The sequence below is a fragment of the Oryctolagus cuniculus genome, chromosome 9 (genome assembly GCF_051225735.1).
Source record: "Oryctolagus cuniculus isolate XC-2025 breed Fujian yellow rabbit chromosome 9, ASM5122573v1, whole genome shotgun sequence".
Lineage (NCBI taxonomy): Eukaryota > Metazoa > Chordata > Mammalia > Lagomorpha > Leporidae > Oryctolagus > Oryctolagus cuniculus.
In genome coordinates this window covers 83,336,992-83,363,268 of record NC_142875.1, presented here as the reverse complement: position 1 = coordinate 83,363,268, position 26,277 = coordinate 83,336,992, and the positions used below count along the sequence as shown (strand labels likewise).

At 49.0% G+C, this 26,277-nt stretch overlaps 1 pseudogene; it reads left to right on the top strand.

The window, feature by feature from the left end:
* The window catches only part of LOC108178795 (cilia- and flagella-associated protein 337-like), a 58,542-nt pseudogene that overhangs the window by 13,158 nt on the left and 19,107 nt on the right, over nt 1-26,277 (top strand).

The following is a 26,277-nucleotide window of genomic DNA, read 5'->3' as shown; positions in this document are numbered from 1 at the left end:
GGTCAGAGAGGGAAGAGTGGCAGCAGGAGGGAGGCGGGCCGTGGAGAAGAGGCCTGGGCACCGGCTCTTGGCTGTTGTTCCATTTGTTCTCGGAGGTGTGAGGTAGAAGCGTGATGGGACAGGACTTCCGTTTTAACAGGAATCGCTTGCTGCTGTGTTGCCAGGAGATCCCAGGGCGGTCGGAGTGGAGCTTTCTGGCACGGCGAGGTGAAAGCGGGTGCCCGCTGGCCCAGGACGGCCACTGCGCAGCCAGAGAGAAGCCGTGTGCTTCTCCACACCCAGGCCAACGGCCCCTGCTTTACAATCCCAGACCTCGAAGGCTTCCTTCTAATACAGGTGAGCCGAATTTATTTGGCAGGGAAACGTAACCCGAGCTTACTTCACAGCTTTTAACCCGCTGGAAGTTAGTATTTCCATGTCCTGCTACAGAAATATATGACTGCTTATAGGGTGCTGCCAGAGTCTATTTGGGCTTATTAGGTTTTCCTGATCTTTCAAAATTCAAAACCATGTGAATTCCCAAACACCTCGAGCCCAAAGGGTTTCAGAAAAGACATTGAAGACAGGCCACAGAAGGTAGAGACTGGAGGACTTGGTGACGGATTAGAGAAGCTTCTAGCAACAAGAAAGAAGGAAAGACTACAGAACTCACTGGAACGCAGTGGCCACACCCAGGACAGCTTGGAGAGAAATTTGTAGCCATAAAAACCTAAACACAAAAAGGATCTTATGTCAGTTACTTTCCACATTAAGAGATTTGAAAAATGAAGTTGCCAAACACAAAGCAAGTCCCAGAAAGTAAATAATAAATACTAGAGTGAAAATAAATAATAGAAATTAGAAAAATAATATAAAAATCAACGGAACCAAAAGTTGATTCTTTAAAAGTATCACCCAAATTGCAAACTTGGCCTACTTTGATCAAGGCAGGGGAAGAGAAAAAACTGAAAAAGAAAAAACAAAAATCAAGAATGCAAGAGACATTACTACCAACCTTAAAAAATGAAAATAATTATAAGGAAATGCTATGAACAATTGCCAGCAAATTGGAAAAGCTAGGTGAAATATACGCATTCCTTACAAGACATAAGCTATTCAAACTGGATCAGAGGGAAAAGAAAATCCAAGTAAAAAGGATTGGATTACTAATTTAAACACACACACACACACACACACACACACACACAGAAAAGCAAGACTCAGATGACATACCGGTGAATCCTTTCAAATATTTAGAGGAGAATTAACAGTGATTCTCCACACAATCTTCTTTTTAAAAAACAGAACAAGCAGAAACACTCCCCAACTCATCCCTGAGCCTGATGCCAAAGCCAAAGACATCACAAGAAAAAAAAAAAAAAAGAGATTAACATCTATAATCACCTTAGTTACAAAAATCCTCAACAAAATCCTACCAGACTGAATCCAGCAATACATTAAAAGACATATACAGGCCAGCGCTGCGGCTTACTAGGCTAATCTTCCGCCTGTGTCGCTGGCACACTGGGTTCTAGTCCTGGTCGGGGCGCTGGATTCTGTCCCGGTTGCCCCTCTTCTAGGCCAGCTCTCTGCTGTGGCCAGGGAGTGCAGTGGAGGATGTCCCAAGTGCTTGGGCCCTGCACCCGCATGGGAGACCAGGAGAAGCACCTGGCTCCTGGCTTTGGATCAGCGTGATGTGCTGGCCACAGCGCACTGGCAGCGGTGTCCATTGGAGGGTGAACCAATGGCAAAAAGGAAGACCTTTCTCTCTGTCTCTCTCTCTCACTATCCACTCTGCCTGTCAAAAAAAAAAGTTGTATACAACATGACCAAATGGGATTTATCCCGACCAAATGGGATTTATCCCAGAAACACAAGTGGGATTCAACATATGAAAACCAAGTAACATACCATATTAACAGGATAATAATAAACAAAAACCACTTCACACTGATTAGGATGGCTAAAATCAGAAGACAATAATAAATGTTAGCAAGGATGTGATGAAATTGGAGTCCTTTTAACTTGCTGGTGGGAAACTAAAATGGTGCGGCTACTTGGGAAAATACTTTGGCAGTTCTCAAAAATAATTTTAAAAATGTCTTTATTGGAAGGCAGAGCGACAGAGCAACATGGCAAAACCATCCACTGGTTCACTCCTGAAAAGCCTGCAAGAACTGAGGCTGGACTCAGGCCCAAGCCAAGAACCAGGAACTTTATGTGGGTCTCCCACGTGGATGGCAGTGACCCAAGGACTTGAGCCATCCTCCTCTGCTTTGCTGGGTGCATTGGCAGACAGTTGGGTCAGAAGCAGAGGATTCAGGGCTCTGCTATGGGATGTCAGTGTCTAGGAAGTGGTTTAACCCTCTGTACCATGATACCCAACCCAGTCCTCAAATTATCAAATGAGCCAGCAATTGCACTCACAGAGATATGCCAAAGACAAAAGCATATGTTTACACAACACTTTGCATATGAATGTTCACTGCAGCATTATTTATAGTAGTCTCAAATATAAACAAGGGAAATGTCCATCAACTGGTGAGGGAGGTATGTGTGAACAATGGGATAGAACTCAGCAACAAAAGGAATGAAGTAGTGACTCGTGACAACACGGCTGAACCTCAAAACATTAATAAAAGCCAGCCTCCAAAACCCACATGTTGGGTTCTTATTCTGTAGACATATGATATCCAGAATAGGCCAATCCATATAGCTGTGAAGTAGCTGAGAGGTTAGCAGAGGCTGGGGTGAGGTAGGAATAGGGAATATCTGCTAATGGGTATGGGTTTCTTTGGGAACTTGTGAAAATGCCTGGAATCAGCTGGTGCTGATGGTTGTTCAACTTGTACACTTTAAAAATGTGAACTTTGTGCAGCTGATGCTCTGGTACAATGGGTTAAGCCATTATGGGCAGTACCAGCATCCCATATGGGTGCCAGATTGAGTTCTGGTTGCTTCACTTCTGATCCAGCTCCCTGCTAGTGCACCTGGGGGAGCAGCAGCCCAAGTACTTGGGCCTGGTACCCATGTGGGAGACCTGGAGGAGGCTTGGGCTCCTGGCTTAGGCCTGGCATTACTCCAAGCATTGCGGCCATTTCAGGAACGAACCAGCAGATGGAAGATTCTCTCGCTGTCTCTCCTCCTCTATCTTAAAAAGAAAAAAAGTGAAGTTCATGTTATGTGAGTTTTATCACAAATAAATTTGCTATATTTTAAGGGTGGTGGGTAGGGAAGGAGAAGAATCAAGAATGGCATCAAGGTTTGGGGTCTCAGCCCAAAAATTAGAACAGGGAATATGGTGAGGGTGAGGTGTGCAAGGCTGGGAGTTCAGCTGCGGAGGCGCTGGAGAGAGTCGTCTGAGTTTGGAGTGATGTCAGGCTAGAGATACGATGCGGCAGCCATTAGCATTTAGATGGAATTTTTTAAGCCATGGGATGGATGAGATAGATCTTGGAGGCCATGGGAGTGAGCAAAGGAGGCAAAGACTTCATGGACTGAGCACTCGGGCACTGGGATGCATGGGGTGGAGGTGGGGGCTTCTATGTGCTGGCCTGGGGCAGCTCCTGTGCAGTGAGCTTAGAGTCCATTCCATGGTGGTGAGGAGGATATTTGAGAGCAAACAAAATGCTGAGATCACAGTCAGGTATCAAACCAGGGGCCAAACTCAAGTCGCTGCTCTGAGAAAACTTGATGACAGTGGGAAGATTTAAGAACTTCGGTTTCTGATTCATTTGGAAAATCAAATTCACCTGAAGATATCTAAAGCCACAAAGTTGGAGACTTCCTATTTTAATGAGCTTTTTTTTAAACTGTCCGCCCTCAGATGCTCATCATGTTGTAGGTGGGGACACATCTTGTATCCTATTCCGTTTCCCTACTGCCTCTCGATTTTCTTCCCATCTAAACTCATGATTACAAGATTAGCATCTTGCCTGTGATGAGTCAGGCATATTGAATCCCTTCCCAATGTGTATTTAAAATATATTGAAATCCTGTCTTGGAAATATGGTGTGTAAGTTATTTCAGAATATATTATTCCTGTCAAATAAAAACTAATCAACCAGGAGCCAAACAGCTAGGGTTCTAGCATGCCTGATCAGACAGTCTCCATTCTTTGAATTGATTTTTCAGCCCAAATATTTTCCTCCTTTAAATCATAGGGACACACAAAACATTTCAGGAGCCTGCCGATTTCTGGCATTCTCTCAAGGAGAATGAAGCGACAGATTCAGATTTCCTTTCTCAGTTGTTATTTTTCTGTGAATTTAAAATTGCACCTCTCCAAGAGAGCTGTTTTGTGTTGTGGGGAATTAGGATGACAGAAAGTTGCTTCTTGTAAAGAAGATAGCATGACAGATAAGAGTAAGGCTTGCCACTGTAACAAAGAAACCCTGTGTTTCCCACTGGGTAGCACAATAGAAGTTTGCTTCTGTCCTCTGTAACAATCCCCACCCCCCAGGACTCCTGGCAAGTAGGGGCATATTATTCTCTCACTGAAAGAGCAGGCTCTCCAGCTGGTAGCCCCACCTGTCTTGGGTTCTCCTAGTTCTCTCCATTCACATGTAGGCAGTAGGAGACTAGAGAAAGCACACTTGCCTCTATAAAAATCCCATCCGGAAGTGAGACTTGTCCCTTCCCCCCATTCCATAGCTGTGGTCAGGACCTACCTGGGCATACAGGAAACTGGGAAATACCTTAATTGGGTGGCCACTTAATTGCTGGCAACAACTTTACATGTGGACCAAAAAAGCATGGATTTGGTACAACCTTGGGCTGACACCTTGGGCTTAAACTTAGTCAATCCACCATATGCTAGGTGACCCTGGGCAAACTATTCAATTCTTCTGAATGAAGCTGTTTATCTCTTTCAGACATGGGTTTACTCTCCAAAATGAAAGACCCACTTTGTATGAGGATATGCCACAAAGTTCATGGAAAATAAAATTCCAAAAGTTATTTTTGTGCAAAAAGTTCCAAAATCCCCACATAGTCTTTTTTCATAATATGCATTTTCCATGAACTTTTTGAAGACCTGTTTCATGCAGGAATGTCAAAAATTTTTGCACCAAAATGAACTTATCTTTTAATTCTATTTCCCACAAACATCCTGAATTTTGCTTATAGAGTAGTCTTGTTCAATAAAGACAATGTAAGAACCATGCTCAGTACAGCATAAGACTCTTTGGAGTCCAAGAGACAAAAGCATAACATAAACAAATTGGGCTTAGAAGGGAATGTTGCTGGTTGTTGCCATCAGATCATTGCACAGACAGCCTTAGGAGCAGCTGGGATCAGAGATGGGACTGTCATCCAATGCTCTCGTTTCTGCTCTGTGGTATGCGTAGACCTCATAGGCACCTACTGCACACAGTTTTCCTCCTTTGAAATGGTAGGGAACATAGATGATCACAGCCCTGAAGTCAATCCAACTCCGGGCTCACTACCAGCCCCAGGAAGGCAAATCTGAAGGAATGATACAGCCTGGGCAGGCCTGGCCGCATGTCTCTCACCAGCAGTCAAGAGGCAAAAAGGCAGGTTCTGGGCAGACAATGGGTAAGTCAACAACCCCCGATTTGTGGTAGCTCTTTTTCATTTGTGGGACTTGACACCGGCTAGAGTAATCAATCTCAACTTCAGGACACACCCTCTCCCCACCTGCCGTTCTTGGACTGAGGTGGAGTCTGTAGAGCACCCAGTGCTCCAGGCTTCAGTTACCTGAGTCCTGCTCCTCCTCCTCCTCCTCCTCCTCCTCCACTTCCAAACCCTCTTTGTCTCAGTAACCTTCTCTCCTGATGCGAGGAGTCAACAGATACATGGGTTCCCAAAGATGTTTAAACGACTGATCATAGCTGTGTGTCACCTTACTCTCCAGGAAACTGAGCATCATCCAGCATCCCCGGGGGCATCTTTTCCATGGCACTGTTCTACCTCCATCACTACTCTCTCCCTTATTGATCCCACAGGAAGCACAGCTGACCCCTTTTATGCCATGACCTAAAAACACCTTTAAAAACAGGCTGGTACTTACTTTTTTTTGAAAGGCAGTTAGAGAGACAGAGAGAGAGAAAGAGAGAGAGAGAGAGAGAGGGAGAGAGAGATCTTCCATCCACTGATTCACTCCCCCAAATGGCTGCAATGGCCAGGACTGGACCAGGCCAAAGCCAGCAGCCAGGAGCTTCTTCGAGGTCTCCCACATGGGTGCAGGGGCCCAGGCACTTGGGCCGTCTTCCGCTGCTTTCCCAGGAGCATCAGCAGGGAGCTGGATGGGAAGCGGAGCAGCTGGATCTCATATGGGCTTCCATATAGGATGCTACCCGCTATACCACAACACAGGTAACCAGACTGGTACTTTCAGAATAAGTTTGCTCACTGCCAGGGAGGATAATAGGACAATAAACAGAGGGTGTCAATAGGACAAATTATTGTCTGGCTTAAGAGATAAAGGTTGCAAATCTCATTATAGCCGATTTGCTTTCCAGAGACTCAAAGGAGGGGAAGCAGCCCCATCAAGAACTTTCTGTATTTGCCTGTGCTGCTCCAGAGGGGTGCGGACCTGCCACTGGCTCCCCGTCTAGCCTCGTACTCGCCCTTCAACTTGGGTGAGTCATTTAACCCCTCTGAGACTCACTCGATAATGCTCACCTCCAGTGGCTGATGTGAACAAGTACAGATCTGCTAGGATGGCCACAGCAAAGTGCCCCAGGCTGTGGGCTCACACCACAGGAATGTATTTCTAACATTCTGGGGCTGTGAGTGTGAGCCCGCGGTCCCAGCAGGGTTGCTTCCTTCTGAGGACTGTGGTAGAATTAGTTCCTGGTCCTGCCCTGGCTTCTGGAGTCTCCTCGCAGTCTGCAATGTTCCTTGCCGGGTCAGTGTGATCTTATGGCACTCCCTCTCTGTGTGTGTCTACCTCCAAATGTTCCCTTAGAAGGACACCCGTCATATTGCACGAGGGGCCCTTCCTACTCCAGGTGCCCTCCTCTTATCTAATGATGTGTGTAATGACCTTATTTCCGAGGCCCCATTCTCAAGTCCTGGGGTTATTTAACAGGAATCTGGCAGGGGACACAATTTCACCCCCAGCAAAGAATAAATGAAACCACGTATGTAAAGCATTTATTTATTTGAAAAGCAGAGTTAACAGAGATGCAGAAGCAGAGAGAGAGAGAGGTCTTCCATCCTCTGATTCACTCCCCAGATGGCTACAATAGCTGGAGCTGCACTGATCTGAAGCCAGGAGCTTCTTCTGGGTCTCTCACATGGGTACAGGGGTCCATGGACTTGGGCTATCTTCTGCCTTCCCAGGTCATAACAGAGAGCTGGATCGGAAGTGGAGCAGCCGGGACTTGAACCAGCACCCATACAGGATGCCGGCACTACATGTGGCCGCTCTACTGGCTATGCCACAGTGCCGGCCCCTGTAAAGAATTTAACACAATGGTTGGTGCACATGCGCTTATTCATAACCACTGCCTTCTTGACAGCTGTGAACTCCCCGGTTTCATGCTTGGCCCATCTGCTCCTCTCCAAGGGTGTAGCCATCCCTAAGATAATACAAGATTCATGGCGTGACTCACCCACCAACCCTAACAACTGATTGACAATAACATTATTATTCTCATTATGTAAGACCGTTGTCACATTCTAGCCACTATTTTAAGCACTCGGCTTTTGGTTGATTTCTTTAAACCTCTTCAAACAACTCTACAAGGGAGGCACCAGTATTATTCTCTCTATTTTATAGATGAAGAAATTGAGGGAAAGAGAGAGCAGGGACTTGCCCAAAGTCATACAGCCACTGGGTGGAAGCCCTGGGGTGCCAACCCAGGACCTCCATGCGCTCAACCAACAGCCGCCCTGAAGTTTGTTCCTTGTGCCCTCTAGCCACTTCCTGGTGACTGGTTTTGAAGATCTGTATTGAGAAATAGGTACATATTTGGGGACAGAGGTACCTCTGTGTCATAAATCAGATCCACAGTGTCAGCTCCCCTGTGAAAGCTAAGACAATGGGCAGAGATGTTGCTGGCCATCTCCCTGTAGGACAATGAAGCAGGGCCCCTTGGGTGGCCTGGTCCAGGCGTCCCTTCTCCTTGGGCAGCTTCCACATGAAAGGGGGGCTGGACCACAGCCCTCGGTGTCTATATCCTTCACAAACTGCCGAGAAGGAGAAACACAATTTTTTCAATGTCTTTCCCTTTGGTGGGGTGGGTGTGGAGCAGTGTTAAAGCTTGAGTCAAGGCAAACCAGAGCCCACAAGAGAGAGCAGCTTGGAAAACAGCGCAGCAAGTTGCGGGAGGCCTCTGACCACTTCTCCCTGCTTCCTCCTCAGATCTGGGGCCTGGGGACCTACACCTGTTTGTGCACAGCCTCATCCAGGTGAGCTGCATCAAGGGGGAGCTCTCCACCTGCCTCTTCCTCCCAACACCAGGGCCCTATGCGTGGCCTCAGGTGCTGTGGCACACCTGCACCTGAGACTGAGGTATGAGGTTGTCTTGACTCCCAGCACTCAGCCTGCCAGGGGGTTCTGCTTGAGTTCTGCTGCTCAGATCTCTGCCCAGGGTTCCCCAGCCCCAGGCCCTGTGCCCCTAGATTACAGGGTATATTTGGCAAGCTCTCTTACATATTATCCATTAGTTACTCTAGCACCACTTCCCTATATGATGGTACTTCCAAAGGTTCATGGAAAATGCAGTTAAAAATTAAGGGGCATGTGTTTGGCCCAGAGGGTTGGATGCCCACATCCCACAGTGGAGCACATTTGCTGAATATCCAGCTCCAGCTCCTGTCTCCAGCTTTCTGCCCCTGTGGACTCTGGGAAGCAGCAGTGATGGCTCAAGCAGTTGGGTTCCCCTCATCTACATGGGAGGCCTGGATTGCGTTTCCAGCACCCAGCTTTGACCAAGCCTACCCCAGCATATTGCAAGCATTTGAGGAGTTAAGCCAGTGGCTAGGAGCTTTGTTTCCCATCTCTCTGTCTCTCAAATAAATTAATTATAACAAGAACAAATGTTTATTTGGGTGCAAAAGGTTTTGAAATCCATGTACATGAGTGACCTAAAAATTCACAGAAAAATGCATATTATGAAAAAACTATGTGCAGATTTCAAATGTTTTGCATCAAAACAATTCACCTGCTTTTTAAAAGATTTATTTTATTTATTTGAAATACAGAGTGACAGAGAGAGGGAGAGACAAAGAGAGAAAGAGGTCTTTGATCTGCTGGCTCATTCCCCAAAAGGCTACAATGGCTTGGGCTGTCCCTAATCAAAACAAGGAGCCAGGAACTCCGTCTGGGTCTCCCACATGGGTGGCAGGGGCCCAAGCACTTAGGCCATCTTCTGCTGCTCTCCCAGGAACATTAACAGGGAACTGATCAGAAGTGGAGCAGCCAGGACTCAAATCAACATTCAGTTATGGGATGTAGGTAGTGCTGGCCCCCATAACTCGATGTTTAATTGTCGCTCCCCCTCTTCGTGGAGGAACGACACTGAACCCTGCCTAGGCTTCATATCCGAGTCACGGCACCATTATTTCGCTCCCCCTCTTCGTGGAGGAACGACACAGGACCCTGCGCTGTTCTTTCGTCTGCTCGGCCCTCCCCGGGTTTGCTGCTGGTTCTTCCCGGGTTGGCTACTATCCCTTCCACCTCCGTGGAAGGGCAGTTCCCCCTGGCCGCATTCCCCACTTCCGCAGGGGAGCGGCACACCGCCGGCCGGCTCTTCTCGGGGGCTGCACAGGTGTTCCTTCAGCTAGATGTTCCCCTTAGATGTTCCCCGTGCATGCCGTCTCTCTCCTCCTTTATAGTCCTCCTCCGCCAATCCCAACTCGGCTGCCCACACGCCGAGTACGCTGCTCTCCTCCAATCAGTAGCAAGTCCTACAGTTTATTGGTTGAACTGGAGGCAGCCGTGCGGAAGCTGTTTCCTCCTCTCCCAGCGCCATACCGTGGGAGAGCAGATGCACAGAATAAGTCTTAATTCCAGCAACTCAGTCCAGTCCGGGCTGCTCCCCACATTTAATTGCATTTTCCTGTAAACATTTTGAAGCAACTGTATTATCCAAAAACCTGTGATCTCCCTTGTAGGCCTATTCCACCCTCCTGTCCTCCCTCTATGATAAATTGTTGAAGATTTGCTCTGTGGGGGTTGCTGATTCAGTCCCTAGGCATCAATCTGACTGGCAGAAGCCAAGCAGAGACAACCCAGGAGGGCCCACCCACTGTTTCTGCTGCTTTAGTGATATCCCACATCTGAAACCCCTGTCCCCAAAACAGGGCAGTCATGCAGGGGTCGCACATGCTTGGGTGATGAGACAGGTTCCTCTGGAGAGTCCCCCCCAGGGAGCGGCTTCTTCCCAGGGCCTCCGTACCCGGGAGACTCAATGCCTAAAGACCCAAGTCTCCTGCGTTGCTCTGCAGTGGGTCTTGGACTTCTTGGCGCACATTTGCCAACAACATTCTAGAAGGAGAATGAATGGAAGGTACTGAGGGTGCCTCCCTTCATGTTGAATGGCTTCAGCTCCAGCTGCCTGTCTCTGTCCTACCTGAGCTGGGGCCGTCTGATCCTTCTGAAAAGTCTGCATTTCTACTGCCCGGGTACCCAGAAGTCCTCTGGTCCAGCTCTGCAGCTTTGCAGATGAGCAGAGGCCTAGAGAAGGGGCACAGGGAAGCAAGACCCACAGCTGGGCCCAGTTGTCCTGACTTACTGCACCGAGCTACTCCCACTGAACAGGCAAAGCACTCCAAGACGTCAAAAGGAAAGGGGAGACCTAGGTTTAAAAAGCAAAAACCAGACAATAGGCGGCACACTGGCAAGTGTCCCCTCTCCAGAGTGGGTGAAGTGGCTTCTTTCAGATGCTCCTGAGAGGCCCAGTGACCCGGGGGTAAGTCACACCCCTTCTCCCGGGCTCTGCAGGGGAAGAACTCAGCCCTGCCCACCTGGCCGGGCAGCAGGGGCAGCACCTGCACAGTGAGCACCACAAGGACCTCTTTGCCTCGGGACAATTCAAACATCACCATTGCCTGCTCACGGTTCCAGCGTAGCCCTCTCTTGCACCCCAACTACCCCTCCTGGCTTGCTGACATAAACACAGTCTTCATTGCCTGTTGGCAGTTTTCCTCTTAGTATTCAGCAAGATCACACGTGAGCTGAGAAAGGCCGTAGGAAGATTCTTAGAGCAAATATTGCCGTTTGCATATCTCAAAGCCTTGCTATCTGATAATAGTGACTGGATTTCCCAAGTCAAAACTCAGGACAACTCACCAAAATTCTTCATTTGGGAAAATAGGTATGGGAAAAGTCTCAAAAAACTGTGGAAAATGCATTTAAAAGACATTTATTTTAGTGCAAAAAATTTTTATCTCCATGCATAATTTGTTCATATTAAACATTTCCCGTGTACTTGTTATAAGACCCATCATATCATACTCAGTAGTCAAATCACATGTCAAAAACTAACTTTATGGGGCTGGCACTGTGGCATAGCGGGTTAAAGCCCCAACCTGCAGCACCAGCATCCCATATGGGTGCTAGTTGGAGTCCTGGCTGCTCCACTTCCAATCCAGCTCTCTGCTATGGCCTGGGAAAGCAGTAAAAGATGGCCCAACTGCTTGGACCCCTGCACCCACATGGGAAACCTGGAAGAAGTTCCTGGCTCCTGGCTTTGGATCAGCTCAGCTCTGGCTATTGTGGTCTTCTGGGGAGTGAACCAGCAAATGGAAGACCTCTCTCTCTCTCTCTCTCTCTCTCTCTCTCTCTGGCTCTTCCTCTCTCTCTCTAACTCTGTCTTTCAAATAAATAAAATAATTTCTTTTTCTCGACAGGCAGAGTGGACAGTGAGAGAGAGAGACAGAGAGAAAGGTCTTCCTTTGCCGTTGGTTCACCCTCCAATGGCCGCCGCGGCCAGTGCGCTGCGGCCGGCGCACCGTGCTGATCCGATGGCAGGAGCCAGGTGCTTTTCCTGGTCTCCCATGGGGTGCAGGGCCCAAGCACCTGGGCCATCCTCCACTGCACTCCCTGGCCACAGCAGAGAGCTGGCCTGGAAGAGGGGCAACCGGGACAGAATCGGGCGCCCTGACCGGGACTAGAACCCGGTGTGCCGGCGCCGCTAGGCGGAGGATTAGCCTAGTGAGCCGCAGCACCGGCCCAAAATAATTTTTTTTAAAATGAACTTTATGGAGGTGGGTGTTTGATGCAGCAGTTAAGCTGATGCTTGGGATGCCCACATCCCATGAGTGCCTGGGTTCAAGTCCTGCTTCCACTATATATTCAGTTTCCTGTAATGCAACACCCGAGAAGCAGCAGGTGATGGTTCAAATACTTGGGTTCCTCCCACGCTTGTGGAAGACTTGGATTGAGTCTCTAGCTCCTGATTTCACCGTAGCCCAGGCCTAGCTGTTGCAGGAGTTTGGAGAGTGAGATAGCAGATGGAAGAGTTTCTCTTTCTCTCCCTCTCTGCCTTTCAAATAATTTTAGAAATTAACTTTATGGAAAAGTGACCCTATTTTTTTTTTATTTATTTGAAAGTCAGAGTTATGCCAGGAGCCAGGAGCTTCTTCTGGATCTCCCACATGGGTGCAGGGGCCCAAGGACTTGGGCCATCTTCTACTGCTTTCTCAGGCCATAGCAGAGAGCTAGATTGGAAGTGGAGCAGCTGGGACTTGAACCAGTGCCCATATGAGGTGTCAGCACTGCAGGAGGTGGCTTTACCCGCTACGCTACAGCTCCGGGCCCAGAAAGTGACCCTGTTTCACACACCAGAAGCCCATGGAGAAGTCCCCAGTGTGAGGTTCCAACCTGTGACTGTGCCCCTGCCCCAGGCAGCTCACTGAGGCCGTGAAGCGGGCTTGCATGCATCAGGAGAGCCTGTGCAGAGCAAGTACCCAATCATTGTCGCAGCCAGACTCAGCTGCCAAAGCAGCTAGCCGAGAGCCGGAAGCACCAGTCAATCAAACTGCTGTTTGTTCTAAGTGACAGCCTTGTGTGGAACAAACAGCCTGTGTGACTGATTTTTTTTTTTTTTTTTTGTGGCGTAAAGTGACAGAAATTCCATGGCATGGCAAACACAGTGCCAACACCTCTGTGCCAGATACCAGCCCCCACCCCTGCTCTGTCACAGGGAGTGTGTGACCTCATCCCTGAGCTGGAGAGCTCAACTCCTTCTGTCGCTCCCCGTCTTCGTGGAGGAACGACACAGGACCCTGCGTTGTTCTTCTGTCTGCTCGGCCCTCCCCGGGTTTGCTGCTGGTTCTTCCCGGGTTGGCTACCGACCCTTCCACCTCCGTGGAAGGGCGGTTCCCCCTGCCACATTCCCCACTTCCACGGGGGAGCGGCACACCGCCGGCCGGCTCTCTCGGGGGCTGCACAGGTGTTCCTTCAGATAGATGTTCCCCTTAGATGTTCCTGGTGAATGTTGTCTCTCTCCTCCTTTATAGTCCTCTTCCGCCAATCCCAACTCTGCTACCCACACGCCGAGTACGCTGCTCTCCTCCAATCAGGAGCAGGTCCTGCTGCTTATTGGTTGAACTGGAGGCAGCTGTGTAGAAGCTGTTTCCTCCTCTCCCAGCGCCATATTGTGGGAGAGCAGATGCATAGAATAAGTCTTAATTCCAGTAACTTAGTCTAGTCTGAGTTGCTCCCCACACCTTCCTCCCAGCAACCGGAAACGATGCTCTACAGCCAGCACCTGCTCTTCCATGCTGGGCTCCCACGGCCTCCTTCTGCCCAGCCAGCCTCCATCTTGGTTTCCTGAAGCCCAGGGACCATCCAGGGAAAAGTCTTAAATGCTCTTTTGCCAAATCCTGATGTTCCTTGAAAAAGCTTCTGTCTGGAGCCAGCATTGTGGAGCAATGAGTTAAGCTGCTGCTTGCAATGCCAGCATCCATACTGGAGTGCTAGTTCATGTTCTGGCTGTTTTGTGTCGGATCCAGTTCCCCGCGAATGCTCCTGGGAAAGCAGCAGAAGATGGCCTAAGTAATTGAACCCGTGCCACCCCCGTGGGAGACCTGGATGGAGTTCTGGGCTCCTGGTTCCAGCCTGGCCCAGCCCTGGCCATTGCAGCCATTTGGGGGGTGAACCAGCTTATATAAGATCTGTTTCTCTCTCTCTCTCTCTCTCTCTCTCTCTCTCTTTCACACACACACACATGCCCCTTCCCTGTAACTCTCCCTTTCAAATAAATCAAATTTTTTAAAAATAAATAAATTATGGGGCCAGCGCTGTGGTATAGCAGGTAAAGCCACCGCCTGCAGTGACGGCATCCCATATGGGCACTGGTTCAAGTCCCAGCTGCTCCACTTCCAATCCAGCTCTCTGCTATGGCCTGGGAAAGCAGTAGAAGATGACCCAAGTCCTTGGGCTCCTGCACCCACGTGGGAGACCTGGAAGAAGTATCTGGCTCCTGGCTTCAGATCGCCACAGCTCTGCCAATTGCAGCCATTTGGGGAGTGAACCAGAGGATGGAAGACTGTCTCTCTCCTTCTCTCTCTTTAACTCTGATTTTCAAATAAAATAAATAATTCTTCTTTAAAAAAAGTAAATAAATCAAATGTTAAAAGAAAAAACGAAAGGGTTCTTCCCACGTCAGGAATTGCACGGAGTGTGAAGCCTCGGCTCTGTCATGGGCCCTTCTGAGCTGTGGGCTACGCAGGGGAGGGGCAGTCACGAGAGGCCACGGTGCTGGCTCCGAACCAACATTCTGCATCAAACACATCCTGTATGCTATGCTCCTCCAGCATCCCAACCCCCTTCTCCACTCACTCCTCACAGAAACTCCACGAGGGATTCCTTTCTGCAGAGAAGGAGGCGCACCCCGTGGACAGTCCGTTCCGAGTGCCAAGCCCTTGAAGGCGCCTCCTGGGACAAGGTCCTGTGATCTCAGGGGCACCCGGGCACCCACAGGGGCTCAACGTGTCCCCACCGGGAGCCAGCAGTGCTGCCTTGCAGAACACAGGACTCACTGTGGGCTGATGGCTTGTGTTTGTTAATGTTTTGTCGGGGAAGTGGGGAAGGCACAGTCTGAGACCTCATAAAGCCACGCTCCTCCATCCCTAGAGCGGACGCGGGCTCTCAGCTCCCCCATGACACACGGTGTGTGAGGGGCTGACGCCGTTGTCCATGGGGTCTCACTGAGTCCTCCAAAAATCCTTTCGAAGTGGATATCATCCCTACTTTGCAACCAACAAGATTGGGGTTTTGAGCAGTTGGGGACTTGCCCCTAACTCCCAGCCTCATCGCTTGTCCCCAAAGCCCACCCTCAATGACTGTTCTGTAGCAGACCAGGAGGTGCCTCCCTTTGGAGGGAGTAATCCCAGGATTACTGATCACTGTGAACATGGGAAGAATTTGAACTTGGAGTCAGCTCTGCTGCCCTTTCTGTCTGTTTTTTATGAGCGAGATCTGCCCGGAAGCCTCAGCTGGTGCTTTCCCTCCAAGAGCCCGTGAGATGCTGCAGGTACAACCCAGCCTTGGGGCACACGGTCAGCTGCTACTCCTGCTCTCTGCCCTCCCCTGGAGCTGAGCAGTGTGTCCTGGGGACATTGTGTCCCTAACAGTAAAGAAGAGGAGGAGCAGGTGTATCTACCCGTGAGCAGGCGTTGTTTGGATGGTCTTCCAAGAAAGTTGGATGAAAAAGCTTAGAGTTCACCCATGGCCCTGTGATTCCTTGTATCATGCAGAATGATTACTACAGCCTAGCAGCCTGTGATTCCTTTTGTTTTTTTAAGATTTATTTACTTATTTGAGAGTCAGAGTTACACAGAGAGGCAGAGGCACACAGAGAGAGAGAGGTCTTCCATCTGCTGGTTCACTCCCCAGATGGCCACAATGGCCAGAGCTGTGCTGATCAGGAGCCAGGAGTTTCATCCAGGTCTCCCACACGGGTGCAGGGGCTTAAGGACTTGGGCCATCTTCCACTGCTTTCCCAGGCCATAGCAGAGAGCTGGATCGGAAGTGGAGCAGCTGGGACTCGAACCAGTGCCTATGTGAGACGCTGCACTGCAGGCAGCGGCTTTACCCCCTAGGCCACATAGCGGACCCTGAAGCCTGATTCTAATCCACTCTGAGGGGACCCAGCCTTTTCCACTTCCTCAGCACACAGGGGCTCCTGGGAACCATCTTGTCTGTGTCCTTTATGGGTGACATGGTGTTGGCCACAGGAGGTCACAATTAGTGCTCGTGAATAGGGTATGCACACACACCCCGTGGTACATGTTCTTCTGTCCTTGCGCTCATGGGAGGCCACACCCCAGCTACACTCACGACGTTGTCATGCCCTGGAATCTCCTTGCATTGATGGGTTATTTTCTGAGTCACTGGCTTCAGCCCCCGCTCTGGAAGCGAGTAGCCGGGCATGTGGCCACACCTTCCCTCCTGCTCCCTGCCAGCGCCTGGCTCGCTGGTCTTTGGGCTCTGCAGGACCTGGGTGCATCCCACGCCAGCCTGGGCATGTCTCTTTCTCACTCACACGCATTCCAGCTGCTCCTCAGCGAGACTCCACGGTCTTCTTGCTCCCGGGATTGCTGATCACTGTGAACATGGGAAAGATTTCAAACTTGGATTATTCAGTCTACTGGCCAAAGAAAGGTTTTGTTTTGTTTTTTTTCACAATGACTCATTCACAATCCATCTTAAAGAAGGCTCAAGTGAATTGCATTTTGGAGGTTCCTGTGCATAAGGAAGAATTTGTCCTCTGAGTTTATCAGAATCTCAGACACCATCAGGCCAACTTTCTGATCTCCTCTGTATCCTACTCATCCTGCCCAGGGCTCTGTCCAACTTCTTCCCGATCTCCACCCTGGAACTTCCCTATGTGCCTCTTCTTGTCCTACATATCCCTGAGCCATCCTTCAAGATCCAACTCAAGTCCCATCTCCTCCATGAACCTCTCTTCCCTACCTGACTCACCCCTGCTGCGTAGCTGCAGTTATATGTGCAGTTAGCACCTCCCATCAAGGCTTGAGGCTATAGCAACCATCCCAAAACCAGTGTTGCACAACAATTCTGCCACTTGAGGCCGGGAATCATGGCACCCATGGTTCTCCCTCCTCTCCCTCCTGCTCTGTCAAAATCCTCCCTGCACCCCATGGGAGACCAGGATAAGTACCTGCCTCCTGCCTTTGGATCGGCGTGGTGCACCGGCCACAGCGCGCTGACCGTGGCGGCCATTGGAGGGTGAACCAATGGCAAAAGGAAGACCTTTCTCTCTGTCTCTCTCTCTCACTGTCCACTCTGCCTGTCCAAAAAAAAAAAAAAAAAATCCTCCTTCTTCAATGCCCAGCTCAGATTTCAACCCCTCTAAGAAACATTCCGAGATTCCTTCCCAGCCCATGCAAGCTGAATGAACGGCCTCGTTAGCACTTGGGCTTCTGACTCTGTGACACTGCCCCGCCCCCCCAGTACATTACTTCTGAGAAGCACAGCTCGCCTCCAGGAGGTGGTACACAGATGCTGAGCTGAGATAGAAATACTCCCACAGCTATTGTGGAAGATGAGCTGCTCTCAAACTCTCTAATAAGGATTGGATTAAATTACTGAGTTCACTATTGGCTCCCTTTGCAGATAGGCTGATGTGGGAAGTGTTTATGATATCATTATGCCCTCGGCCACAATCCATAGCATCTAAACCACATTGCACTCCTAACATTTATGGAAGAGAAAATATAGCCCAAGATTTTCATGAAGCTCAACTTTATGAGTACCACTGTCCCAAATTCCACTTGATCACACACCCAGAAGTGCTAAGGACTACCAACTTCCATCATCTCTAAAAATGTTTGAAAACCATACAATGAAAGTAATAAACATCCAGTTAAATGTTTACAACATGTTACATATCAACTTTCCTTTAAATGTAAATAGTTATACATAAAAAGGAAGTTTACTGTACAAGGGTAACATAAATAGGGGCTGGCGTTGTGGCGCAGTGGGTTAGGCCACCAACTATGATGCTGCAGCCCCTATGAGTGCCAGTTTGAGTCCCAGCTGTTCCAATTCCGATCCAGCTCCCTGATAATGCATCCTGAAAAGCAGTGGAAGATGGCTCAAGTCCTTGGGCCCAGGAACCCATGTGGGAGACCCAGGTGGAGTTCCAGGCTGGCTTCAGCCTAGCCCAGCTCCAGCCATTGTGGCCATTTGAGGAGTGAACTGTGTCTCTCCTTCTCTCTACATAAAATTCTGCCTTTCAAATAATAAGTTAAATAAATCTTTTTTGAAAAATCAGCTCATTTAAAAAAGAATAGCATAAATAAAATTTCACCAATGGCTTAAGATTATAAATTAAATTATTTTAAAATCAGCACACTAATTGATTCTACACTTAAGATACCTACCCACCGTTCCTGGGGCCAGTGCTGTGACACAGTGGGTAAATCCACTACCTGCAGTGGTAGCATCCCATATGGGCATATGGGCACTGGTTCAAGTCCTGGCTATTCCAATTCCCATCCAGTTCTCTGCTATGGCATGGGAAAGCAGTAGAAGATGGCCCAAGTCCTTAGGCCCCTGCACCTATGTGGGAGACCCAAAAGAAGCTCCTGGCTCCTGGCTTCGGATTGACCCAGTTCCGGCCGTTGTGGCAATTTGGGGAACCAGTGGATAGAAGACATCTCTCTCTCTCTGCCTTTGCCTTTCTGTAATGCTATTCTTCAAATAAACAAATAAATCTTAAAAAAAATAGATACCAACATCTCCTATCAGAATGCCAGGGTTCAAGTCCCAGCTCTGCTTTCCATTCTAGCTTCCTGCTCATGTGGTCTACTGGAGGCAGAAGGTAATGGCTCACACATGGGAGATCTGGATTGACTTCTGGGATCCTGGCCCAGCCCTGCTATTGCAAGCATTTAGGGCGTGAATCGGCAGATGGAAGAATGGAAGATTATCTCTCTCTCTCTCTCTCTCTCTCTTTCTCCCTTTCAAATAAAAGTAAATAAAAAATGTTAAAACAATATCAAAATTGTTTTTAATTTGGGATATGCTTGCATTTTAATTTGATTGATGGAGTCCCCAAGGGGAAGAACAGCTTGGGCCCATAAAGTTCTTAAAGGAGATATTATGCAATCCCTCCTACAAAATGCGAGTGAGGCGCACCTGAAACTGTATAAATAGCACCTTTCAGCTTTTCTTGAGTCTATGAATGCAACACTGAAGTCATATGGAAAGTTATTTTTATGACTTCAATCTTTTTTACTTCCCTTACCAGTAGCAGTAAACAGCTTTTGCTTTTGTTTGATTGTTTGTTTTGAAGAAACAAAGGTGTGTCTTTTTAGATACTAAACTGGAGACCTGAGCCTTGAAAGACAGCTTGGGACAAAGCAGGCCTCCCTTCACAGTGGCTCCTGGGCTGATGGCGCAGCCTACACTCCAGCTCTGGATTATGCTTTCTTTTAAAAAAATTGTTATATAAGGGAAACAAGTTTCACGTATCTCATATACACAGTGTTAAGAGCATAATGTTGCTTCCCACCCAGTGCCTCACTGCCAGCCAGGAGGTATTTAATTCAAATCTGGTCCTCAACCGCATTGCAAACCCCTGTAGAACTTTGGATATCTGCAAATGATTGACAGGGCTGCCAAGAGGCTCCTGGAGTGTTACTGAGAACAGAAGAATGCTCCTGAAGATTAGACACCCCTAGGAACCCTGGCGTGGACAAGAGGGAAAAGTGCCTGCCACCGAAAGTCTGTTTGCAGGGACTTGAAATTCACAACAATCGATGGGGCTCCCCCTTTTGCAAAGTGGCAGATGAAAAGGAATGCTAAACAGTTCTGAGAAAGGATGCTGTTCCCTCATGATTTCTCCTCCCCCGCTGGCACTGCCTCCTGGAGATCCACGGTGGAGGACTTTGGGTGCAGGCTCCTGGAAGCCTGACCCAGAGGAAGCCCTTCTGGGTTTGGCGCTTACCCCAACCAGTCCTGGAAGGTGCCAGTTGACTCCCTTCCAGAGGAGTCTCCTTCAAAAGTTGCAAGAGGGATGGAACTCAAAGAAATAACCGTGAATTGGGGCTTATCAGAATGAGATCAGCAGGCTGAGGGCGTAGATAATACAGCCTCCCAAGAAGCAAATCGGCCTTCCCACTCACCTTTGCTCTCATGGTGAACAGACTTTGCTGCTCAAAATTTAACCTGCACCTGAACCTAGACGGTCAGATTTGCACCCTGTGGTTCTGAAATCTTCCAGACTTCTGCATGTCTGAAAATTTATATCCACCAGGAACCTAACCACCAGTATCTCAGATTGTGGTTTGGAGTCAGGAGCTACACAGAGGTGATTACATTAAAATGAGGCCCTCAGGGTGAGCCATGATCCAATCTGATTGGTTGCTGTCTTTGTAAGGCAAGATAAGGACGCAGAGCAAGATCAAGTGTGTGTGTGTGTGTGTGTGTGTGTGTGCGCGCGCACACAGGGGAGAGGCTGCATGGAGACCCAGCAGGAAGACAGCCTTCTATAAGCCAAGGAGAGAGACCTTGGAAGAAGGGAAACCCTGCCAGCACCTACATCTTGCCAGCCTCTAGACTGGCAACAATAAACATCAGTCGGTTAAGCCACCCAATCTGGTATTTTTTCGTGACAGCCTTAGCAACCCAGTGCCCTTGGGGAAGCCAACTTGTATGGCAAGTACAAATACTTTCAGGGTACTTTTATCTTTAGTATCTAGGACACTAGACCTCAATGCAAACTCGCTTTCATTTGCTAGCCAGTACCTCTATATGCATTTTTTTTTCCAACTTCCTGCCGCTGATGGTGACAGTGTGAGCTCTTGAAACAGGAAGAGAGTTGTCTGAATTTATTGGGGCTCACAGCGATGCTGGGATCGCTTGTCTGACCTTGGACTCCAGTGGAAGAAGGCATGCGCCTTATCCCTGACTGGTGGGGTGACCCCTGGCACGCTACCCTAAGGGGACTCTGTTTCCTAGGCAGGGACGGCTGTCTGAGAATATGGAGTTACAACGGGCGCTACCTGCACACCCTGAAGCACAGCAAGTCACTTCCTTCTAAGGGGTTCCAGAAAACAGTGATGCAAGGTGAGGCATTTGCAGTACATGTCCAAGAATCCAAAAGAGAGAGGACTTAGGAAGTGCGTAACAACCTCACATCCTTTCTCCCTGGCATTTCACTCTACTTAAATGACTCTAAACTTGTACGTAAGAGGCATGCGCTTCACGTAAACCTGTGTGCCCCCACCTGCCCCTGACACTTTTCTTCTTTCTGTTTGGGTGTATACCTGCTTTCTTAAGACACTGACTTGGGATCAGCGCTGTAGCGTAGTGGGTAAAGCTGCCACCTGCAGCGCCAGCTTCCCATATGGGCACCAGTTCAAGTCCCAGCTGCTCTACTTCCAATCCAACTCTCTGCTATGGCCTGGGAAAGCAGTAGAATATAGCCCAAATCCTTGGGCCACTGCACTCACATGGGAGACCCAGAAGAAGCTCCTGGCTCCTGGCTTTGGATTGGCGCAGCTCTAGCTGTTGTGGCCAATTGAAGAGTGAACCAGCAGATGGAAGACCTCTCTCTCTCTCTCTCTGCCTCTCCTTCTCTCCCTGTGTAACTCTGACTTTCAAATAAATAAATAAATAAATAGATTTTTTTTTTTGCAGGAGCCAGGTGCTTCTCCTGGTCTCCCATGGGGTGCAGGGCCCAAGGACTTGGGCCATCCTCCACTGCACTCCCTGGCCACAGCAGAGAGCTGGCCTGGAAGAGGGGCAACCGGGACAGAATCCGGCACCCCGACCGGGACTAGAACCCGGTGTGCCGGCGCCGCAAGGCGGGGGATTAGCCTAGTGAGCCGCGGCGCTGGCCTTAAATAGATCTTTTAAAAAAAAAGAAGAAGAAGACATTCACTTTTCTAAACATCTGCACATCACATGTGCAGCAAACCTAAAGTAAGTGTCTTCCCCTGATGGTGTGTTTCCCTCCACAAGCTGCTTACCACATTTTTTTTTCTCCTGTTGTCTATTCTTGCTAAAAATGTCCTAATTCCAGCATGTGAAACTCCTACAAGGAAGACAAGACGCAAACACTCTCCAGCTATCAGAGAAGGAGAAACAAAGTCAGAGACCAAAGGGATGAACCAGAAGCTTGAGAGACATTCAAGCTTGAGCTTGGGATTCCTGGCTCTGCCTTGGACCTGCACACGATCATTCACTGATCCAAACAATCAACCAGTATCGTGGCCTATTAGGGTCTGGCCAGGAGAATGCGAGCTTCTTCCCACAGGAGAGCAAGGGCAGCATCAGCATCCCAGGGGACTGAGGGTGTCAGTGTCAATAGTACTTTAACGGCCTGAGAGCCACCTAACCTCAAAAACAGGTAGGCCGCCCTTACCAACACGCTTCTCACCTGTGGACCCAAACAACTGCTAATCAAAAAGACTTTTTTCTTTTTTAAGGGATTTATTGTATTTTATTTGAAAGGCAGAGTGACAGCGAGAGAAGAGGAGGTAGAAAAAGAAAGATATCTTCCATTCACTGGTTACTCCCAAAGTGGCCACAACAGCCAACAGGGGCTGGGCCAGCCTGAAGCCAGGAGCCAGGAATTCTATCCGGGTCTCGTGTATGGGTTGCAGGGGCCCTAGTACTTGGGCCATCTTTCACTGCTTTCCCAGGCACGTCGGCACAGAGTTGGATCAGAAGTGGACCAGCCAAGACTTGGATCCGTGTTCCAACATGGGATCCTGGGGTTGCAAGCAGTGTTCATCGGTACTGAACATGTAAGACTTTTTTTTCTTGTCATTGTTCTCTAAACAATATAGCAGAACAACTATTTACACAGCACCCACTTGTATTAGGTATTCTAAGTAATCTAGAGCTGATTTAAAATATGCAGGAGGGTTGTGTAGGTTCTATAAAAATACTATGCCATTTCTTTTAAGGGACTTGAGCATCCAGGGATTTTAATATCCATGGGGTCCATGAAAAAATTCCTGTGGATTGGGGGCCAGCGCTGTGGCTTAGTGGGTAAAGCCACCGTTTGCAGTGCTGACATCCTGTATGGGCACCGGTTCAAGACCTGGCTGCTCCATTTCTAATCCAGCTCTCTGCTGTGGCCTGGGAAGGCAGTGGAAGATGGTCCAGGTCCTTAGGCTCCTGCGCCCACGTGGGAGACCCAGAAGAAGCTCCTGGCTTCAGATTGGCTCAGCTCTGGCCCTTGCAGCCAATTGAAGAGTGAACCAACCAGAGGATGGAAAACCCCCCTCTCTCTCTCTGTCTCTGTCTCTCTCTCTCTCTCTCTCTCTGCCTCTCCTTCTCTCTGTGTAACTCTGACTTTCAAGTAAATAAATAAATCTTAAAAAAAAAAAAAATTCCTGGCTGGTGCCACAGCTCAATAGGCTAATCCTCTGCCTGTGGCGCCAGCACACTGGGTTCTAGTCCCGGTCCGGATGCCGGATTCTGTCCCAGTTGCCCCTCTTCCAGGCCAGCTCTCTGCTGTAGCCCAGGAGCGCAATGGAGGATGGCCCAAGTGCTTGGGCCCTGCACCCCCATGGAAAACCAGGAGAAGCACCTGGCTCCTGGCTTTGGATCAAAGCGGTGCGCCGGCCGCAGCGCGCCGGCTACAGCGGCCATTGGAGGGTGAACCAACCAACGGTAAAGGAAGACCTTTCTCTCTCTCTCTCTCTCTCTCTCACTGTCCACTCTGCCCGTCAAAAAAAAATTCCTGTGAATAATGAGGGAAATGCCCTCAAGTTTTGCCCAGTCATCAGTTGGATTACATCAATGTGTGTAAGCTGATTTAAGAATCAATAAAGAAAAATGTTTAATAAAAGATATTTTTTTTAATTTTCATTTTTTTGACAGGCAGAGTGGACAGTGAGAGAGAGAGACAGAGAGAAAGGTCTTCCTTTGCCGTTGGTTCACCCTCCAATGGCCGCCACGGCTGGCGCACCGTGCTGATCCAATAGCAGGAGCCAGGTGCTTCTCCTGATCTCCCATGGGGTGCAGGGCCCAAGCACTTGGGCCATCCTCCACTGCACTCCCGGGCCACAGCAGAGAGTTGGCCTGGAAGAGGGGCAACCGGGACAGAATCCGGCGCCCCGACCAGGACTAGAACCCAGTGTGCTGGCGCCGCAGGCGGAGGATTAGCCTAGTGAGCCGCGGCGCCGGCAATAAAAGATATTATTATATTTCCAAGTGAAAAACAAGTGAAGTCCGTGATTGCACCTACATGGAGGTGAACCAAAATAAGTGAGTTGTGTTCAGCTTGGGTACCAGAAGGGTTGATACAAAGTTTGTCCTGGAAGAAGATGCTTAAACAATGAAGCGAATCTTCCAGAAGAAACCGTGCCAAGGCATTCCCAAGGATCCCATTGCTCCCTGGTGGTGATTTAGGCAACTAGATTCCTCTAGAATTTTGGAGCAATTCTCTACACATGTTGACAATTGTTTAGAAGTAGCACTAGAAAGCACTGGATCGGGGCCAGGGCTGTGGCTCACTTGGCCTGTGGCGCCGGCATCCCATATGGGCTCCAGGTTCTAGTCCTGGCTGCTTCTCTTCCAGTCCAGCTCTCTTCTGTGGCCTGGGAGTGAGTGGAGGATGGCCCAAATGCCTGGGCCCTGCACCCGCATGGGAGACCCGGAGGAAGCATCTGGCTCCTGCCTTCAGATCAGCGCAGTTCCAGCTGTAGCGGCCATTTGGCGGGTGAACCAGCAGAAGGAAGATCTTTCTCTCTGTCTCTCTCACTGTCTGTAACTCTACCTGTCAAATAAAAAAAAAAAAAAGCACTGGATCTCTCCCTGTGTTTGAATAGTTGGGGCCAGGTTCCTGTCTGATACAGGAGACGCAAGCAAAGTACATGGAAGAAGATTCATTTGCAAGCAGAACCTACACACTAGAGAGGGAGTGCAGGCATGCTGGAGAGTGAGCCACTCCAGTGAGCAGGTCCAGGCCATCCCTTTATATGATCCGGAGACACAGAGGGCAGTGTCTGGGACAAGGTTTAATTGAAGATTCGCAGGGGAAGATGTTCGGGGGCAGGTTTGAGCACTGCTCATTTTCTGGCCATTTTTTGGAAGTGTCATGGCATCAGATGCATGATGGGAGTAGATGAATCATCATGGTAATTTTATTATAATGGCATCGTAATAGGTAATAACAGGTCATTCGGGGTGGGGAAGGACACAGCCAGCAGCCATGTTGGCTATTTGGGGCTGGTGCCAGTTCTGGGTGGCAGCTTTGCAGAAATAGTAATTTTCCACAGCACTAAAGTGGGGAGGGGGTTTGGGTGGATGAGGCAAGGTCTTAGGGGAGGGCTCATGAGCTCAGCTCCTCCTCTCTGCCTTGGCCACCTCCACTAGTATCATCCCCACCAAATGCTTTATTAAGAATGGAATCAGAGCCAGGAGTGATTGAATTTGGCCACCATAAGTCAAAGAACAGAAGCCAGGAAAATTCCCTCCTGCACACCGGAAGGGTGAAAGCAGGTGCTGGTCAGTGTCTATTGGTGCCTTCACCCTGTGGCCCAGCCATGCTCAGCACATCAGTGGTCCCTGGGGAGTCACCAGCAACAAGTGACCACTGCCGGCCTTGAGAACCATGGGATGCCCTGGTCCTGTTGCCTGATGCTTGAAGCACCCTCTGAAAGCCTGACTTTAAGTTACCAAATCCCACTTTATCTTGTTCTTCAGAGGAAGCAGAAGAGATTATATTCTTGTTCTCTCATATGGCACAACTGAACCACAGTGTTGATTCCATATAAAAGTTAACTGGATGAGAAGCTCAAGTATCAACATGAACCTCTGCTGTTGTTCTGGGTGTATCATAGCTGTTGGATGGGACAGAAGAATAAATGTGTACTTTGTAAGTAACATGATTATATTTCAAAGTACTCCCCCTTTTCCTTTTAAAAATAGATTTGGGAAAATTCTGTCTGCCTCTACTATCTGGCACAAGTCAAGCTGTGACATAGACAAAAGATGTTCGGTCCCTTCCTTTCTTCCTCCTCTTTCCTTCCTTCCTTATTTCTTTTCTTTTTACCTCACTTGCTTCATGGTTCCTTTGTTCTGGTTTCCTTCCATGGGAAAAAACACCAGCTAGAAAAGCTATCATGGCCAGAGGGGGCAGCCTGGGGACACCTGCAGCTCTTCCCCTGGCCTCTTCTGCATTGCCCGCTTGCCTTACCCTTGAGACGGGCAGGCTGTGGTGCCCTCTCCCCAGGTGCAGGATCTCCCAGCGACATCTCACTTCTCCTTCATCACCTGCCATCGCCCAGCCTTCCCTTCCTCCCCTCTTCCTCCTGTCTTGTCTGTATATCCTGGTCTCTTTGTAAATAGAGAGAGGGAATGAAATGCCATCTGTAAAGAGCTCTACCTAA